We start from the raw sequence: 18,313 nt of genomic DNA, 5'->3' as shown, positions 1-18,313 counted from the left end.
GCTTTAGTATTTTACCTAACGCAAGATTATCTTCGTGGTTTTCATATTTGCAGTGCAACAGACTATTCATTAAAAATATGTCGCGTCTGATTGCGAACCATTATACGCGAAACGCATCTCTTTTCAGAGTGAATATAGTCAACTTCAATGTTTGTGACTGCGCCATGGATTACGGAGACATTGATCACATCATTTGGACATGTGGATATGTGGAAGGAAGAAGGCCCGACATGTTGCGAGAACTCCAACAAAACAACCGATCACCGCAACCCATGAGAGATGTACTTGGACAAATGGACATAGAGATGATGAAGATAATCAACAATTTTATTTTGAATTCAAAAATTCAGTTATGAGTGATAACCTTAAAATACACTATTTTTGTTTTTTTAGCTATAAAAACTAACAAAAAATATATTTTGTAAAAAGATTGTAAACAACTAACATGAAATATCGGCTCCGCTTAGGTTTTCCAATGAGCCCAATAAACTAGTTTGTAAAAAAAAAAAATGCTGAATTTCAGCAAAACGTTTACTGAAACCTTCAGCTCGGCAAAATTGAGCAAAATTTTGCTGAAACTCTCAATCGATTTTTAGTGTGTAAGGACTAAATGTAGGAGTTCTTGGAGAAACCCTTTGAAATGCTGAAGAATATCTGGAATAAGTACACGCAGAAAAAAGCATGGTAAAATCAAAAATATTTCAGGTAAACTCAAATAAATTGTCAATTTGTTCTGGCAACAAAAATAAAACTGTTTGGAGCAAATCGAACGTCACATTTGAAGCAAATTCAATCCATTTTTGAAACAAACATGTACCTTTTGACTGGTTATGTTAGAAACAAATGTAATTTTTTTTTTTTTTGTGGCAGGTCGGCCCTACGGAAATATTTGTTTTCCAATTAAATTTACAAAATTATTTCCTTCTCTAGGAAAATCCACTTCCCGCGTGGCACTTTCAATGCCAACATCATGTAGATAACATACGCTCTCGAAATAAATGGGATTTCGTGGAAACTTTTGGTGAAACTTGCCTTTTTTGCAAGAGGAAAACTTGTTTGGTGATGCAGCTGGAACTTGAGAGTTTTGTTTATGTTCTCGACGGCGGAACGGGGGGCTCTTCAATGGGTATTGTAGAAATCAATATGTAATTGATTTTGTTTTAAAAATTAATATTTTAGTGTTAAATATTTTATCAGTTTACCGAATAAACATGAATATTTTTGTTTCAAACGAACGAAATTTGTCTCCGTGTACTGAAGAAATTTAAGCACGAGTTTCTGCGGAAATTCAAGAAATAAGATTTCCTGGAATAATCTTTGGAGAAATTCCAGCAGTACTTCTGAGACTTCCCCCCTAAATGATTTCTGGTAGTATATCAACAGAAAATTGGAAGAAATTTTACAGAAATCTTCACAAGAATCGCAAGAATAGTTTTTAGAAAATTCATAGGAGAATCCCTGGTGGTATTAAAAGTGAAATCCCACGGTTTCTTGGAGGAAAAACCTTTGAAATAATCCAGTAAAAATTTGTGATAGAGAACCATCAAAAATCCCCAGAGGATATTTTTTTTTTGTAAAAACTCCTCGAAAAGAATCTGCAGCAGAAATCCCATGCAGACTGAAGGAACCCCAGAAGGAATTCTTGGAGGAATACCAAGCTATAAGGTACACCGGGGCAAGTTGAAACGGGTGTGGTAAGATGAAACAGCGGGCTAATATGATGTTTTCTAATGATGACAAACAGTTTGTTCGCCATAACACATAGTTTTTGGTTTAAACAATGTTTTAGCGAAGGGAAATTTTCCAAATTGTATTGAAATCTATTTCAAAACTTCGTGTTTCATCTTGCCCCACCCGTTTCAACTTGCCCCGGTGTACCTCACCAAAAGGAATTCATCTTATTTGGAGGCCTTCAACTGGGAGGCATCCGAACATCCGAAGAAATCCCTGCAGACATGCTTTGAAAAAATCCTGGATTGACTTCTGTTTCCAAAGGTCATGACTCATCTTTTGAAAACAGTCGCAAATTTAGTATTTTTTTTGTCGCTGAATCGAAATTTAAAATTGTTTGGCCCTTTTCAAATATATCGGGAGATTTGTTTGACACTTGCTTCAAATGAGATACATTTAAATGATTTTGGACACTTTTGGTGGACACTCTAGTCATTTGCTGAGTGTAAACAAATCATTCCATTGAATTAAACATGTCTGAGAAGTTTACAAGTGAAATAGTCGTTTCAATTGAACAGTTTAAGCCCAGGCATAAAATTGATTGTAAAATGGTAATCGTGAAACACTTCTATTTTTCTGTTAAAAAAGTCTAATATAATCGGGTCAGAAAGCCGACAAAATCGGGACAAAACGAAATCGGTGCCTTCCCTAATTGGGTCAGCAGAGTATTATAATACTAAATTATTTCAAATTCCTGCATAAGAATATTAAAAATCTCAATGAAAAACTCCGGAGAATCGAGTCTAAAATTCCAGATAATCGAATCTCGGATAAATTGTCTCCGGATAATTGAGTCTGACCTGTGTAATACTTGAAGCGGTACTTCAAGCTGTACTAGAGCACTTTAACACAGGATAAATAGTTATATTGTTTTTTATTAACATTCACTATTGATGTTTGAAATACATTGCGAAGCATCTTTATTCTGTGCACCGGCATTTCCTATAGCTTATTAAAAAAAAAGAATAACTTTTAATATACTCCTAATACATTTGGAATGAGTTTCCAAATAATTCCTAAAAACATCCAGTATTAACGTTGGGCAGCATGCGCATGTGCGAAATTATACGATGATGACGACAAAACACGAAAATTCACGAGAACTTATTTATTATATTTATTTCCACATGGAGGGGAATTTGCGTTTATGTAAAGGTATCGAATGGAATCGTAAACGGTGAATGTGGATAGCAAAAGAAGCACAATACAGATTTCAAAAACGTGTTCGTCGGCTTTCAGTTGCGTTTTCGCTGCTGAAAATACGTTTCAACGCAGCCATCCCTAGGTTTAAAATAGTTTCGAGTCCCAGAGCATAGTTCTAATTTATCAAGCATTAAGTACCGTATTGAACATCACTTATCGATGGAGATACAGCGAAAACAAAATTCTATGGCTATGTAGATCTAGCATGATACAAGCAAAACAGGTCACATAGCTGCTACCAGCTCACGAAATCATAGAATAATAGCAAAAAATTAACGCCGGGCAAATGTGATTTTAACACATCGACCTAAAAATTTTCATAAATTTAAAATTGGCACCATACATGGAAAACCGATCGAGTGTGACCAGCGAATAACAACCGTTTTCATCAGGCAGATACTAGCAACGGTATATAAATCGCTATTCAACCGTTTAGATAACATACAGAATCAATGAACCAATCATGGTTACGCACAAGTTAAGACGAAAGTGAAAACTCATTTTTCGATTATTGAAAGAGCTACTGAAGAATGTCTGAAAATGAAATATACTGCAACATAAAAAAATACCCGCGCATTTGCAAACATCTATATGGAATGTGACGGTGGTGTTCTGTCTCTGTCTGCCAGACACACTTGTCTTCATTTTCCTTCCTTGAAAAAAAAAAACTCCGAATGCGAACACTGTCCTATACTGTATGCTACAAAATTGGCTCAAAAGTGGAAAACCCGAATGGGAAAAGAAGAAACAAAACGCCAAGATGAAAATGCTAGTACCAGTAGTACAAGCGCCAGCTTCACCATAAGCATTGGAATAATACATATACAAGTTGGAAAACCTGCAAAAGCATAGGAAAGTTGCGTTGAAAAAAAGTTCAATAAATATTTCGTTATAGTAAAACAGTTTTCCCGGATTATTCTAGTTTCATTTCTTTCTTGCTGAATCGAGAAAAGCAGTTTCAGTTCAATGTTTGCCGTCGCGTTGTTAACATCTCTTTGCTTATGTGTTTTATTTCGTTTGTTAATTTTTCCATATAGGATTTAAAAGGGCACCATTTTTTAAAAAGTGAAGTGACTGACAATGTTGCAACTATTCACGAGTGAAAAGTGCGATGCATTTGAATGTACGTATCCAGCACATTTGTCCTTTGGAGAATATTGATCAGTTGGAAAAACTTACAGGATATAGTGATCACACAATGGATTGAATTTTCTTCTGCAGTGGACAATATTCTAAATTGTCGCTACTATTTAATTGGGCTGAAACCCAATAGATAGGGGTATATATATTTTGGGATATTATGTGCCATGCTCGAAAATGTTGTGTATAATGTATAAACCAATACCTCGGAATACAACTGAAAGCGTACTACATGATTGAAGATAATGTGGACTTTTGCTTTATTGATTTTCCAGTTTATGGAACTTGTTTATCAAAGAATACTTATTTATTTAATTTATAGGTATGCATAACCAACGTCAACTAATAAATAATTCATTAAGGATTAGTTCAGTATCCAATTGCCAGATTGAAGAAATTTGTTCCATCAAGTAAAAAATTAGTGCGACCTAAATAGTCTATTTCGAGGATAAATTATGTGAAAATGTGTGAAAAGTTGAAGAAAGTTACACGAGACAAGAGAAAAGTGATAAAGTTATACAAGTAACGTCCTAACAGTGGTAATCATAATATTGAAAATAGAGCCCTTCAATATGGAAAAATCATGGAGGAAAGATTTCCTAGAATGTTGAGGGCATGCAATTACATCCCAATAGTGAAGCGGCTTCTTCCATCGGAATTGATTAGTGAGCAAGAAAAATGATGCAGCTTTTGAGGCTTATCTACAGTAGTGCTTCTTATACTAATGGCGAAGGATAACATGAATGGGAAGAAGAGTGCATAATGAGGTGGTGTTTTCTCTTTGATTTCATAATATATGGCTGAAAAAGAGAGAATATATGATTATATGTGTAATGTGTATAATAACTAGCCTGCGCATTGAAGTCTGCAGCCAAAAAGTGAGTACTGCAGTTTGTCACATTTTTAATATTATATTTCATTATCAAATCATTTTCTTGGATGTGTGTTCGGTTATTATTATGCATTTTAAACAGTCTCAGTAGCTGATATTCACAAAACGGTGTATGGCAATAAAAACAATGCCCACAAAAGTATTGCATAACAATTTTCTATAGAGCAGATAGAATTTTGCTTCCACGTAATGCTTTGTGTAATTGTGTGAAGAACGCTGCTCTAGACTATTTTTTTTTTGTGAGTTGTTTCCTATATTTGTGTTTGTGTGCCACAGCTATGTCGATTCAGCCCTTGTTGTTATATATCTATATCCTCGAGGTATAGACGTAAGGAGTACAGCACAATAATTAAAGCTGAAAACAAAAGGACACTGCTACATTTGATGCAGATGACACTCTATCTTCCTTTAAAGACAACGAATGGAATAAGGTCGTGTCAGAATGAATTGATCCACTTGCGTCCTATTTGTTGATAACATTGTATCCAAGCTTTCCATGCTTTTAGGCGACAATGTTTCTTATTATTTCATATAGTGACGTGGGTTTTATTTCACTATGCGCCATTCATTTTTGACATGTACAATATGGCGCAAGAAATGCCTTTAAGTCAAATTAAAATGAGGCCAATTTTTATCGAACAGCATAGAAAAAATGTTGATCATTTATGATAATTTTGAATAGCACAACTTATGTCGTTGGCGGCACCGATTCAATTCCGTAATGTTTCGTCATCATTTACATAGCTTGCTATACGAAGCAATCGCTTCAATTGTATCTTAAACGAATAAAAATATTTACGTATCGGAGCTAATAGGAAAAAACTAAATTATCATTTAACTTTTTAAAAGATTACAATTACAATTTTTAAATTAAGGTTAACATATAATTTGATTCAAATTTCCGCCAACAGTTCTGTTTGTGGTGCTTTTTGTATTAGTTGCCAGCTGCGCATTTGCTTGCAATATTTATTACGGTGTCTATCTTTTCTAGTTAAGTAATACACCATGTCCAATAAGTTCTCATACCAAATCAAATAGAATTAAGGACAAACGTATTGAAATCCCGCTTCAACAGAGCATCAGAACTTCAAACGCAAAAATCTCAAGAAGCAAGCTTCAAACAATAGTGCATTTTATTATTCTGTTCTTGCTCACTTGTAACATTAATTAAATGCAGTATACGTGTTGGAATTAACTGTCCTTTATCCTTCTCTTCTAATCGCTAATGTGACGCAAGTCCATTTAGGATGGCACACCTTTTAAAAAAATATTTCGTCTCATATATATTCATCGAGTAATGGTTTAAAGTTAAAACAAATTGAGTTCCTTTCCTCAGCATTGCTGCGTAGCAACTATTACCATATCGGTGGCGTAGCCACGAGTGGCAAGGGGGGGGGGGGGGGGGGGGTAGTTGGCTGAGTCTTAAACCACCCCCCTGAGCCAAACTTTCTGGGACAAATTTCCTGTATAAAACGCATTGTGACGAAAAACATTTTCGGCTGGCCCTAGGCAACATCATTGCAACAAGTTACAAAATAATGATTTTTTCAGCACGATTCGTACATTAAATTTTATCCAACGAGGCTTGCCGTATTCTATTCTATCCTTATTCTACTATATCGAACTGGTGCCGTTGAGCTACTTTCACTTTCTACATTATCATGACAGAATACAAGGGCGTAGTCAGCTTTTCAGTCAGGGGGGGGGATGGACAAGCATCCTTAGCAAATTTGTACTTACTAGCTTTAATAACTAAACGCAATGCGATGAAATTGAATATATTGACATTATATTCTAAATGCATTATTTATCCCTTCAGCAGTCACACTGTTGTATATTTTTCAATACGTTAAAAAACCTCGTCTGATCTACGTAAATCAACGTGGTGCTAGTAGCGGTGACCAATTTCTGGAACCCTAAGGATTTTTATGCACTCGTCCATTATTTTGCTCTGATATTTTTTTTATGATGTCTAAAAAACATTCATGAGAAATTATAGCTTAACTCTTTTGGAAATTACGAACTCTTTTGAGGACTAACCTAGAATTCTGCAGCACCGTACCGCGGAAAATAGAAGCGTTCTCCAAAGACTTGAAGTGGAATACGACGACTGTGTTTCAGCTTCCTTCCGTGAGTATGTTTTTCGTATCGAAGACGAAGTCAAAACCGATCCATCCTCCTTTTGGCGCCACATCAAGAGTAGGAAAACTGCGTCATCGGTTCCGTCGGATATGACATTTGGCAACAAAACAAGTTGTGATGTCGAAAGTTCGACTGAGCTTTTTGCCGATTTCTTTAAATCCGTTTATAACGCTGATTCTCAGATGGTTTCTCCGGATCTTTTGAATACTCTCCCGACATACGACATACACTTTCCATGCCCGACATTTTCTGTAGCAGATGTCACTAATGTATTGGAATCCGTTGACCCATCTAAAGGACCTGGATGTGACAAACTTTCTCCGGTAATTGTTCAACGAAGCGCTGCGGCGCTAGGACCACCTGTCTGTAAAATTTTCAATTTATCGCTATCGGAAGCTGTGTTCCCGGATGCATGGAAAGTGGCTGCTATTACCCCTATCCATAAAGCTGGCAATGTTCGTCAGGTTGAAAACTACCGGCCTATTTCAATTCTATGTTGTCTAGCCAAAGTTTTCGAAGTTTTTATTCACGACAAGATGTATTTTGCTGCTAGGCCAATAATCTCGCAGTCTCAGCATGGATTTGTTAATAATCGATCTACAACGTCGAACCTTATGGTATATGTAAGTACGCTCAACTCCAGTCTGGAAAAACATCGTCAAGTGGACAACATTTACGTGGATTTATCCAAGGTGTTCGATAAAGTACCACACGATTTGGCTTTAAGTAAACTTGAGCGATTGGGATTTCCTAATTGGCTTATCCAATGGCTACATTCATACCTGAAAGACAGATGCGCCTACGTTAAGCTGAGCTCAGTTACGTCTAATCTCTTCGCAACGCCTCTGGGGTGCCGCAAGGCAGCCACCTCGGACCCCTTATATTTATACTTTTCGTCAATGATTTGTGCCATCGGTTGAAATCTCTCCTGCTAATGTATGCCGACGACCTTAAAAAATATCGTATCATCAGCTCTCTGGTTGACTGTGCTGCTCTACAGCAAGACTTCGAAACCGTTGTTGACTGATGCACCTCGAATGGAATGACGATGAACGCGACGAATTGCAAAGTGATCAGCTTCTGCAAAGCACGTGCACCGCTGAATTTTGAATATGCAGCAAATGGCAGAATTCTGGACCGAGTAACGTCAATCAACGATTTAGGAATGACACTGGACAGCAAACTAAACTTTGCGGAACACATTACAAAGACCACTGCTAAAGCTTTTGCCGTGTTGGGTTTCATACGTCGAAACGCATACGAATTCCGTGATGATACACTTTGAAGGTTCTCTACTGTTCACTGGTTCGCAGCATCCTGGAATACGCCGTACAAATCTGGGCTCCACATCACGAGACACAGATTGCCAGAATTGAGAGAGTGCAACGCTGCTTTGTCCGCTTCGCTCTTCGAGGATTGCCATGGAACGACCGACTGAAATTGTCACCATATGAACATCGTTGTCAATTAATTCATCTAGAAACTCTGCGACGGTGACGTGTGGATCTTCGAAGGATGTTTGCGTTCGATTTACTCAGTGGCCGAATCGACTGTCCGGCCCTCTTGGAACAGGTAAACTTTTCGGTTCCGGTACGACGTTTACGACATCGAACGTTGTTTTGGTCCGCTTTTCATCGCACTGAGTACGGTCAGAACCATCCCTGAAGAAATTCCTAATAAAATCTTTAGAGCGAATCCTGGAGAAACTTCTGAACAAACTCCTGGAGTAATTCCTGGAAGAATTCTTGGAGAATGAGACCCAGCACGAATTCCTGGTGAAATTTCTTGGATGAATTCTTGAAGCAATCCCTGGAACAACTCCTGGTGAAAAATAGTGTTTTCCTCAGGGGGAAACTGTAATTGGTATTTGGGTTTTGAAGACACTATCCCCGTGTCGAAACGTCGGGTGAATAAAACAACTCGTTTTTTTAAATCACAAGACTGCCGTTAATGAAGAGAGGAATTCCTAGTGGAATTCTTGGAAGAATCCTGGGAGCAATTGCTGGAGGAATCTCTGGGAGAAGTCCTGAAGGAATACATTGAGGAAGCCCTGGGGGATTTCTTGGAGGAATCTCTGAAACAATTCTTGTAGGAATTCTTGGAGGGATCCCTGGAAGATATACAAGAGCAATACCTGTAGGAATTACTGAAGGAATCTCCAGAGGAACTCCTGGAGAAACCGCTAGAGGAATTTCTAGCGGAATTTCTAGAGGAATCTTTAGATGAATTCCTGGAGGAATTTTCAGAGAAATCAGTGCAAAAAATCCTAGAGGAATTATCAATCCCTGGAGGAAGTACTGAATTAGCCCTGAAGGAGTTCCTCAAAGAATACAAGGTGGAATTGCTGAAGGCATCCTAAGAAGAGTTCCTGGGAGGATTTTTGGAGGAATTTTTAAAATAAGTTGTTCCAGAAAGATACACAGAAGAAATACTCGAGTTATGCCCTGCAGAAATTCTTGGAGGAATCCATGGAGGAATGCCTGTAGAGATTAACGGAGGAATCTCTAGAAACACTCCTGGAAGAGTCTATAGAAGAATTCCTAGAGGAATATGTGGAGGATTTACTAGAGGTATTTCTGAAGGGCCCATATAGCCGAGGCGGTAAACGCACGGGTATTCAGCATGACCATGCTGAGGGTGACGGGTTCGATTCCCGGTCGGTCCAGGACCTTGGGTCGGTCCTTGGGCATAGAGTATCTTCGTGCCTGCCACACGATATACACATGCAAAAATGGTCATTGGCAGAGGAAGCTCTCAGTTAATAACTGTGGAAGTGCTCATAGAACACTAAGCTGAGAAGCAGGCTTTGTCCCAGTGAGGACGTTACGCCAAGAAGAGAGAGAGAGAGATTTCTGAAGGAATTCCTGGAATAATTTCTGGAGCAACCTCAGAAGAAATTCGTGGAGGAATCCCTTGAGAAATTCCTGAGGGAATCCCAGGAATAGTTCCAGAGGAAATTGCAGATGGAATCCTTGGAAAAATCCTGACAACCCCATGAGGAATTCCTTTGGAAATCCCTGGAAAGCGTTCTTAAGGGATTATATATGTTGAGGTTGAGCACAAAAAAAAACAAATTTTTTTTATTCTTTTATCATGGGTTCTTAAGAATGCTGTGTTAAATTTTCATAGAGATCCAAGCAGTATAAGCAAAGATATAGCGTTTTGCGTCTCGCTCCCTTATGGTCGCGTAGTGCAAAGTTGGAACTTCAAACGTGATTATCTCGGAATATGTTTTTCCAAAAACGTCGATGCGGTGACTACGATTGCGGAATCAGTTCTCAACCGATTTCAACCATTTTTTTTTTGAGTGTTCGCTATTTATGTGTCGGGATAAAATAATTTAAAAAAAAATAGATTTTGTGCTCGACCTCAACATATATAACCCCTTAACAAATTCCTGTGAAAATTTCTGTAGCAAAAAATATGAAGGAATCCATGTCTGCAATAATTTTTGGAAGAATTATTGTTGGAATCTTTGTATGGACTCCCAGAAGAATGTATTGTTTAAGGAACTCCTGGGTTAATTTTTAGTCAATCTCTGGTGAAATTTCCTGTAAGGGTTTCTGGAAGGTATTCCTACTGAAAACTTCGGATTATTCCATATTGAATTATTGAAGCAATCTCTAGTGGAATTCTTGAAGGAATATATGGAGTAATCCCTGAAGAAATCTTTGAAGGAACACTTGCAAACATACCTGAAAGAATTTCTGTTGACATTCCTTTGGGAATCCCTGGAGAAATTCCTGGAGGAGCCCTCGAGAAAAGCACTGGAACAATCACTGGAGGAACCTCTATAGATATCTCAGGAGAAATTCCTGGAGGAATGTCAGGAGACACCCACGGAGGAATTCTTGAAAAATTCTCTGGAACATTCCATGATGGAATCACTGAAGGAAGCTATGGATAAATTCCAGGAGGAATTCGTCGATGCATCCTTGCAGAAGTTTCTGTGAAAATTTCTGAAGGAATCATGGGAGGAATTCTTGAAGCATTTCTTGGAACAAAGCCCGAAACAATCACTATCGGAACCATGCAAGATGTCCTTGGGAGAATTCACGAAGGAGAAACTTCTGGAGAGGTACCTTGTAGAATTTCTGATGTTTTAGAGCTAATCCTAATTCTAATCTTAACAAAAATCTGTATATATTTCAACAGATGTTAAGAATATTCCCAAAATGAATATTGAATATTTTTTACTTTTCCATCTAGTGTCTCTTATTATTTTTTGAAATTGAAACAAGCTTGGATTTCTATGATGATATACATTATAAAAAATAGCTACGCAAAATAACCATAATGCTGCCTTATTTTTGCCTTTCTCGTACACCAAGGTGTACCGAAAGGCTATATGTTCACTCCAAAAACGAAAATTTGATAGAGCCTCCGGAGGGGTCAAGTGTTATATACCAATCGACTCAGCTCGACGAGTTGAGATGATGTCTGTGTGTGTATGTGTGTGTGTGTGTATGTATGTGTGTGCGTATGTGTGTGTGTGTGTGTGTGTGTGTGTGTGTGTGTGTGTACAAAAAAGGTCACCTAACTTTTAGATAGTAAACATCAACCGATTTTAACGACCGATGGTTCATTCGACGCGGAATCTGGTCCCATTGTTTTCTATTGAAAATGGTTCGGATCCGTCCAGCCGTTCCGGAATTATGGCCATTTAGGTGTTCCGGATCGGTACCCCACGAAGGGGCCAGATATGAAAATGCAACAAACCCATGAATGCGACCCATCAAACCGCGGCATTTTCGATTATCTGATGAACGGGAAGTAGGAAAATAGTCTCAGACTATATCTGAACCGGTAGTGTTCCGGAGCCGGTTCCGGGTGTCCTGCCGGAAGTGGCCAAATATAAAAGTGAACATTACCCATGCATGTGACACATCAAAGAGCGGCTTTTTCGATAACCAGTTGAATGTTAAGCAGGAAAGTAATTTCAGACCATATTTGAACCGGTAGTGTTCCGGAACCGGTTCCGGGTGTCCTGCCGGAAGTGGTCAATTAAAAAAAATGAACCAAACCTATGCATGCGACGCATCAAAAAGCGGCTTTTTCGATAACCAGATGAACGACAAGCAGGAAAATAGTTTCATACCGTATCTGAACCGGTTGTGTTCCGAAACCGGTTCCAGGTGTCCCACCGGAAGTGGGCAAACAAAAAAGTGAACCAAAACCATGCATGAGACGCATCAAAGAGCGGATTTTTCGATGACCAGTGGGTGAATTCCGGCGCACAATTTCTTCGAAGAGAAGAAAATTTTCTTACTGGTGGGTAATGGAAGAAATTTTCTTCTCTTCGAAGAGATTGTACGCCGGAATTCGCCCACAGATGAACGGTAAGCAGGAAAATACGTTATCTGAACCGGTTGTGTTCCGAAACCGGTTCCAGGTGTCCCAACGGCAGTGACCAATTAAAAAAATGAACCAAACCCATGCATGCGACGCATCAAAAAGCGGCTTTTTCGATAACCAGATGAACGGCAAGCAGGAAAATAGTTTCATACCGTATCTGAACCGGTTGTGTTCCGAAACCGGTTCCAGGTGTCCCGCCGGAAGTAGCCAAACAAAAAAGTGAACCAAACCCATGCATGCGACGCATCAAAGAGCGGATTTTTCGATGACCAGATGAACGGTAAGCAGGAAAATACCTTATCTGAACCGGTTGTCTTCCGAAACCGGTTCCGGATGTCCTGCCGGAAGTGGCCAAATATAAAAGTGAACATAACCCATGCATGTGACACATCAAAGAGCGGCTTTTTCGATAACCAGATGAATGGTTAACAATGGTAAACTGCCGAAGTTGAAGGGGTGAATCCAACTAAATGCGTCTGACGATGACCGAAGGATAGTACGTCGAAACGCGTAACGCTTAACCTTCCGTAACTCGCGCGGTTGATTACCTGCGTCAGCACCACGCCAACGCTGAGTACAAAAAGTGAGATTTTTTCAACGTGTTGTACAAAATACAACAGCGCGATCGCTCGTGGGTTAACAAGCTGTTTCCGATATTTGTCACCGATAATTACCAATCATTCCACAAATAACATACCTGAACAGGTTGTGTTCCGGAACTGGTTCCAGGTGTCCCACCGGAAGTGGCCAGTTAAAAATGTGAACCAAACCCATGCATATGAAACATCAAATCATCAAACGAGCAACGAAATAGTCTCTGACCACACGTAAGATTACCAGCAGTGTTGCAGAATCAGAATTGGATGCATCGCTGAAATTACGAAGGTGAACAAAGTCAATCCTCCTCCTCTCCTCTTCTTGGCGTAACGTCCTCACTGGGACAAAGCCTGCTTCTCAGCTTAGTGTTCTATGAGCACTTCCACAGTTATTAACTGAGAGGTTCCTCTGCCAATGACCATTTTGCATGTGTATATCGTGTGGCAGGCACGAAGATACTCTATGCCCAAGGAAGTCAAGGAAATTTCCTTTACGAAAAGATCCTGGACCGACCGGGAATCGAACCCGTCACCCTCAGCATGGTCATGCTGAATACCCGTGCGTTTACCGCCTCGGCTATATGGACAAAGTCAATGCAAGCGATAAATATGTGTAAAAGAACAAAATCTTAATGAAAATTAAAGCGATCTTGTCAAATTACACCATTTTAGATTCCTGAGACGTAATTATACAGTAGGATGAATCAACGTTGTATGGGGAAATTTTAATTTTATAGCATCAATCCCCTTTTGCGGTTGAATTTACTACACACAATTTTAATGCAACTGGTTGAGCCCTCGCGCTCTGTAACACGGTTGAAATTTGAATGGGTTTTATTATGAGAAATTTTACTAGCTTGCACTTTTTTGTCAAATTTTACATAAATCTTATAACCAATGATAATAAAATAAAGGCTAAACTGTGCAGAAAAAAATTTGCCGAAATATCTTGATAATGGTCGGCATCCAGTGCAAGTGAAGGTGGTCAAGTAGTCAACTGAGAGGTTTGATATTTTTCAGCTCTGCTTATACGTTTAACATAATCAGTGTACGCAGAATGCGGCACCGCAAGCGAAAAATAGGCAACAAAGAAGGCACGGCAACAACGCTTTGTTTTTTCGTTAGCAGATAATGACAAAATCGCTTCCGAGTTTGTTCTCAACAAAAACGGTACACTGAAGATACTGTTCGTATGTTTTTCATAGTTTACATCTTATGAATCAGTTATTTTTGTTGTTTTCATCATTTTATAGTTCTCGTATGCTTTTCATACATTAAAGAGCAAAATCCATAAGACTTATCGTATGAAAAATCTCATAAGAAGCATGAAACACCATTGCTAAAAAAACAACAAAACCTTTTATTGACTTCCAACCACTTCAACTTCCGAAGCGTCGATGGGCGTATGAGTAAAGCACGCACTCGCTAACCTTGATGTTCCTGGTTCGATTCCAGGTTGCGATTTTTTGAAATTTGTGCAAAATATTTCATAAACATATGTATGATAGTCATAAGACAAAGTTTCACTTTTTATACGTTATCGGTATGATTTTCATACGTGAGAGTTATGAAATTTATACAGTAACAGTATGACAATAATAGTTGGTGCTTTGAATCCAAAATCATAGTTCGTAACTATGATTTTCGCAAGAAATTTTTGTGGCAAAAAATCATAGTTGATTCGTATGATTTTCGGAGTTGCAGTATCCTCAGTGTAGGAATATTTGTCTCGTTCTATTCACATCGTGATTTTCGCATTGTTTAACAACTGAAACTCGACTCTGAGGTTTGCAAGAGTCTTAATTCGTCCAAATGCATATGAATTCGATGATGTGGGATGAAAATTTCAGCAGAAAAGCCGGAATATCGGCACACGCAAGGCAAGCGATGTTTGTTTTATTGCTCTCATCGCCTGACATGCGCTTGTTGCGGAGCGTCTTTGTTACCGACATGCACCGCTTAGGACAAAGCGTTTGTTTTCCAACGTGATCCGTTTTTCTTACCCTGAACAAAATACATAACTTCGGAATATGAGCCATCAATAAGTTTCCAAATTCGATTTTGGCTTTGATATAATTGTTGCTTTTCTGAATAAGGCTGACACAAATTTCGATTTTCTCTTAAGTCAAGAGGGGTCCCCCTTGAACATTTTATTCGGAATTCATTATTTTACGGAAGGGCACATATAAATAAGGGAGATCGGGGCATAATGGACACCCGGGGCGAAATGGACACCCCTATTTTCGCCGAAAGCGTTGACTTTTATGCTAAACTTTTAATGCATAAGTGTAAAGGAATAAGTCATCGTTCTATTTTTCAAAAGTACCATTCATATGTCTCCAAAATAACCTAAATATCATTGAAATTGAAATATGTTTTTCACATGGTGAAATTCTTATAATTTCAACGCAGCAGCAAATAAGGTTTTGCGGGTGTTAGGGCCCATATAACCGAGGCGGTAAACGCACGGGTGTTCAGCATGACCATGCTGAGGGTGACGGGATCGATTCCCGGACGGTCCAGGATCTTTTCCGTAAAGGAAATTTCCTTGACTTCCTTGGACATAGAGTATCTTCGTGCCTGCCACACGATATACGCATGCAAAATGGTCAATGGCAAACGAAGCTCTCAGTTAATAACTGTGGAAGTGCTCATAGAACACTAAGCTGAGAAGCAGGCTTTGTCCCAATGAGGACGTTACGCCTAGAAGAGAGAGAGAGAGGGTGTTTAAGTGTGTCCACCAACAAGTGAATTGCTACCTTATCTGCATGTATATGTAGATTTTGCAATAGATAAAGTATTTTATTTGTGATTAGAATTTACTCAAAATAGAAATTTCAATGTTGTAGTCGATTTCAGGCGAAATGATCACTGGCAATTACGAATGGATACACGCGCATTGCATACTCTCAGGCGTTTAAGAGTGTTTGGAGATAATCAATATGATTATTTTAGCCTAAAGTTTATTTGATTAACTTTGATGACATGTAAACTCGTCTTAGATGGAGTATTTTATCTGTGGTATCGATCTCCGTTGGCAAATTACTTAAGGAGAAACTTCAGAGAATACAAACATGGCTGCCACAATGGCCGACTTGGCCCCCTACTCACGTTTTCAAAAGCACCATTCTTGATAATTCGTAAACAAATGCTCTCGATTTGTAAAAGCTGCCTCTTTTTGAAAGTGAGCAAAGTCAGGAAAAACAAGTGCGACTTTGCTCGATGCTTTGTTCGTCAGATTTGTGCCTCTAAAGTTTGTATAAAAAATTACAATGGGATTTCTTGATGTTTCACCTTAACTGATCGATGTATTCAAAGAATTGGCATAAAATATGCAGGGGTGTCCATTTCGCCCCGTACCTTCTCTGCCAGCTCTAAAAAAATACACGATATACAATTCATTATTTCTTCACAATAAAGACATTCTACCTGCTGTAAATGATTGAAATACGTAGGAAACAAACTAAAGTTGTAAGCCAATAGATAATATGTTAAGTTTTTCTCTATTATACCGGCCTAACGTACTCATTTGCTTAGGGTGTCCATTATACCACTAATCCCCCTTAACCAATACATTTGCAAATTTTAAAGTGAAATTAGAGTCCTCCAGATTTTTTTTTACAAATCCGATGAGTTAAGCGGATTTGCACAATTGTTTGGGTATTTTTTCATCAAATACATTAATTATTTATCAACTCTACTCCCTCATTGATAAGTCAACGAGCACTGTGACAAAAGAAGAAAATAATATTTGTTCCATTCTAGAGTATTCTCAGAATTCAGAAGCACTTCGGCTTATGGCTCTTGAGTACATATTCGACGAGAAAGGCACTATCACCACTAGGTGGATTAATCTGGGTTTTTTTTTATTCTGATTCCCTACTCTTCTATAAAGCAGTAAATGGGGAGATCTTAATTTTTAAACTATTTCTAAGTATTTCCGATACTCACTACCATATTTGAGAAGTTTTTGTACAATTCATTATTCTGTGCAAATTGTTATCCGGTTGACCACAAACATCGCAATTGAAATTATCTACATTTGCTCACAGTCGGATCTGATGAGAAGAGTCAAATTGTCAGCAAAAGCCAGAACAATATACAAACAACAATGAGTATAGGAAAAACCCGTACGAAGGGGGGGGGGGACGAATGGGTCGAAAATTCCCTATTTTAGTGTGACGTACTTAATGGAAGCTCCCATATACTGTTATTCAAGTGTCAGCGGCTCAATATATAAACAAAAAAGTAACATGGACAAAGGACATCCTTGTCGTACAGATCTCTTGATTCCAAAAGACGGTATTAAAAAACCATTTACGAGGATTCTAGAAGTCGCTTTACTGTATAACTGTCTTATGCAATTTATCAATTGCTCTGGTAGTTGAAATTTTTCCATGATTTCCCATAATCATTTATGACAAACCATGTCAAATGCCTTTTCAAGGTCGATGCTGAGTAGAGCAAACTTAAACCTTTTTGACTGTTGTGCTTTCACAACGAAAGTACAAATGACATCGGTGCAACTTTTATGTTTGTTTCCAGCTGTTTGTTCTTCTTTAATCAGCTCCTCGAGGCAAATTTTTAGTCGATGGTAAATTATCTTACAAAACAGCTTATAATCAGCATTTAGTAAACTGATTGTTCTGTAGTTATTAAGATCGTTTTTAATTCCTGTTTTAGGAATTAATGTGATAATTCCACTAGAAAAACATTCGATTTGGACAATGTTGACCGAAAAAATACCGTTAAACAGTTTGAGCAAATCTTCTTTTACAATAGAATGCAATTTAAGTCACCTCCTATTATCGTGTTAGAGACTACAGTTTTACCCATATGCTCAAGGTGATACGGGACGCCGTGTTATTTTTCCTATCTTACCTCTTTTTCTAACAATTTGTCTATCGCTTTTAAAGATGGTAATCTCGATTTCTTCCGCACTGCAGATGCTGAAAAACAATCAGCATATGCAATGCAAGTGAGCATACACAATGATAGATTTTTGTTGCAAAATATGAAATAGAATCTTAGATTACCATCTTAGTAGCAACAGAGCAATGGCGGATATTTCCTCAACCGTCCCGTTCGTCCTTAACTGTTTGAATTTCAAACAAGTCATCACGTTCAGCTCTGTGCTGAGATCCTGCATGACCGTAAATATTTACGAAATTGTTGTTGTCTATCACAATTGAAATAATTCTACTAGAAGGACATTTAAAGCAATCCCGCGTCTCGATTGATTTACGTACCAAAA

General features: G+C 38.3%; 1 protein-coding gene across 9 annotated transcripts in view; it reads left to right on the top strand.

Moving 5' to 3' along the window:
* Window positions 1-2,848: 2,848 nt before the first annotated feature.
* Window positions 2,849-18,313, top strand: part of LOC109432733 (innexin shaking-B) — a 434,999-nt gene continuing 419,534 nt past the window's right edge. For 4 of the 9 annotated variants that reach the window (XM_062861051.1, XM_062861047.1, XM_062861048.1 and 1 more), the window contains exon 1: window positions 3,363-4,952. The gene's annotated coding sequence lies outside the window, so the exon portion shown is untranslated. The other 5 variants (XM_062861050.1, XM_062861049.1, XM_062861044.1 and 2 more) reach the window with 5 other exon arrangements.

The sequence above is a fragment of the Aedes albopictus genome, chromosome 3 (genome assembly GCF_035046485.1).
Source record: "Aedes albopictus strain Foshan chromosome 3, AalbF5, whole genome shotgun sequence".
In the NCBI taxonomy this organism is placed as follows: Eukaryota; Metazoa; Arthropoda; class Insecta; order Diptera; family Culicidae; genus Aedes; species Aedes albopictus.
The sequence above is the reverse complement of the archived record's forward strand: the minus strand, read 5'-3'. Positions and strand labels throughout refer to the sequence as shown.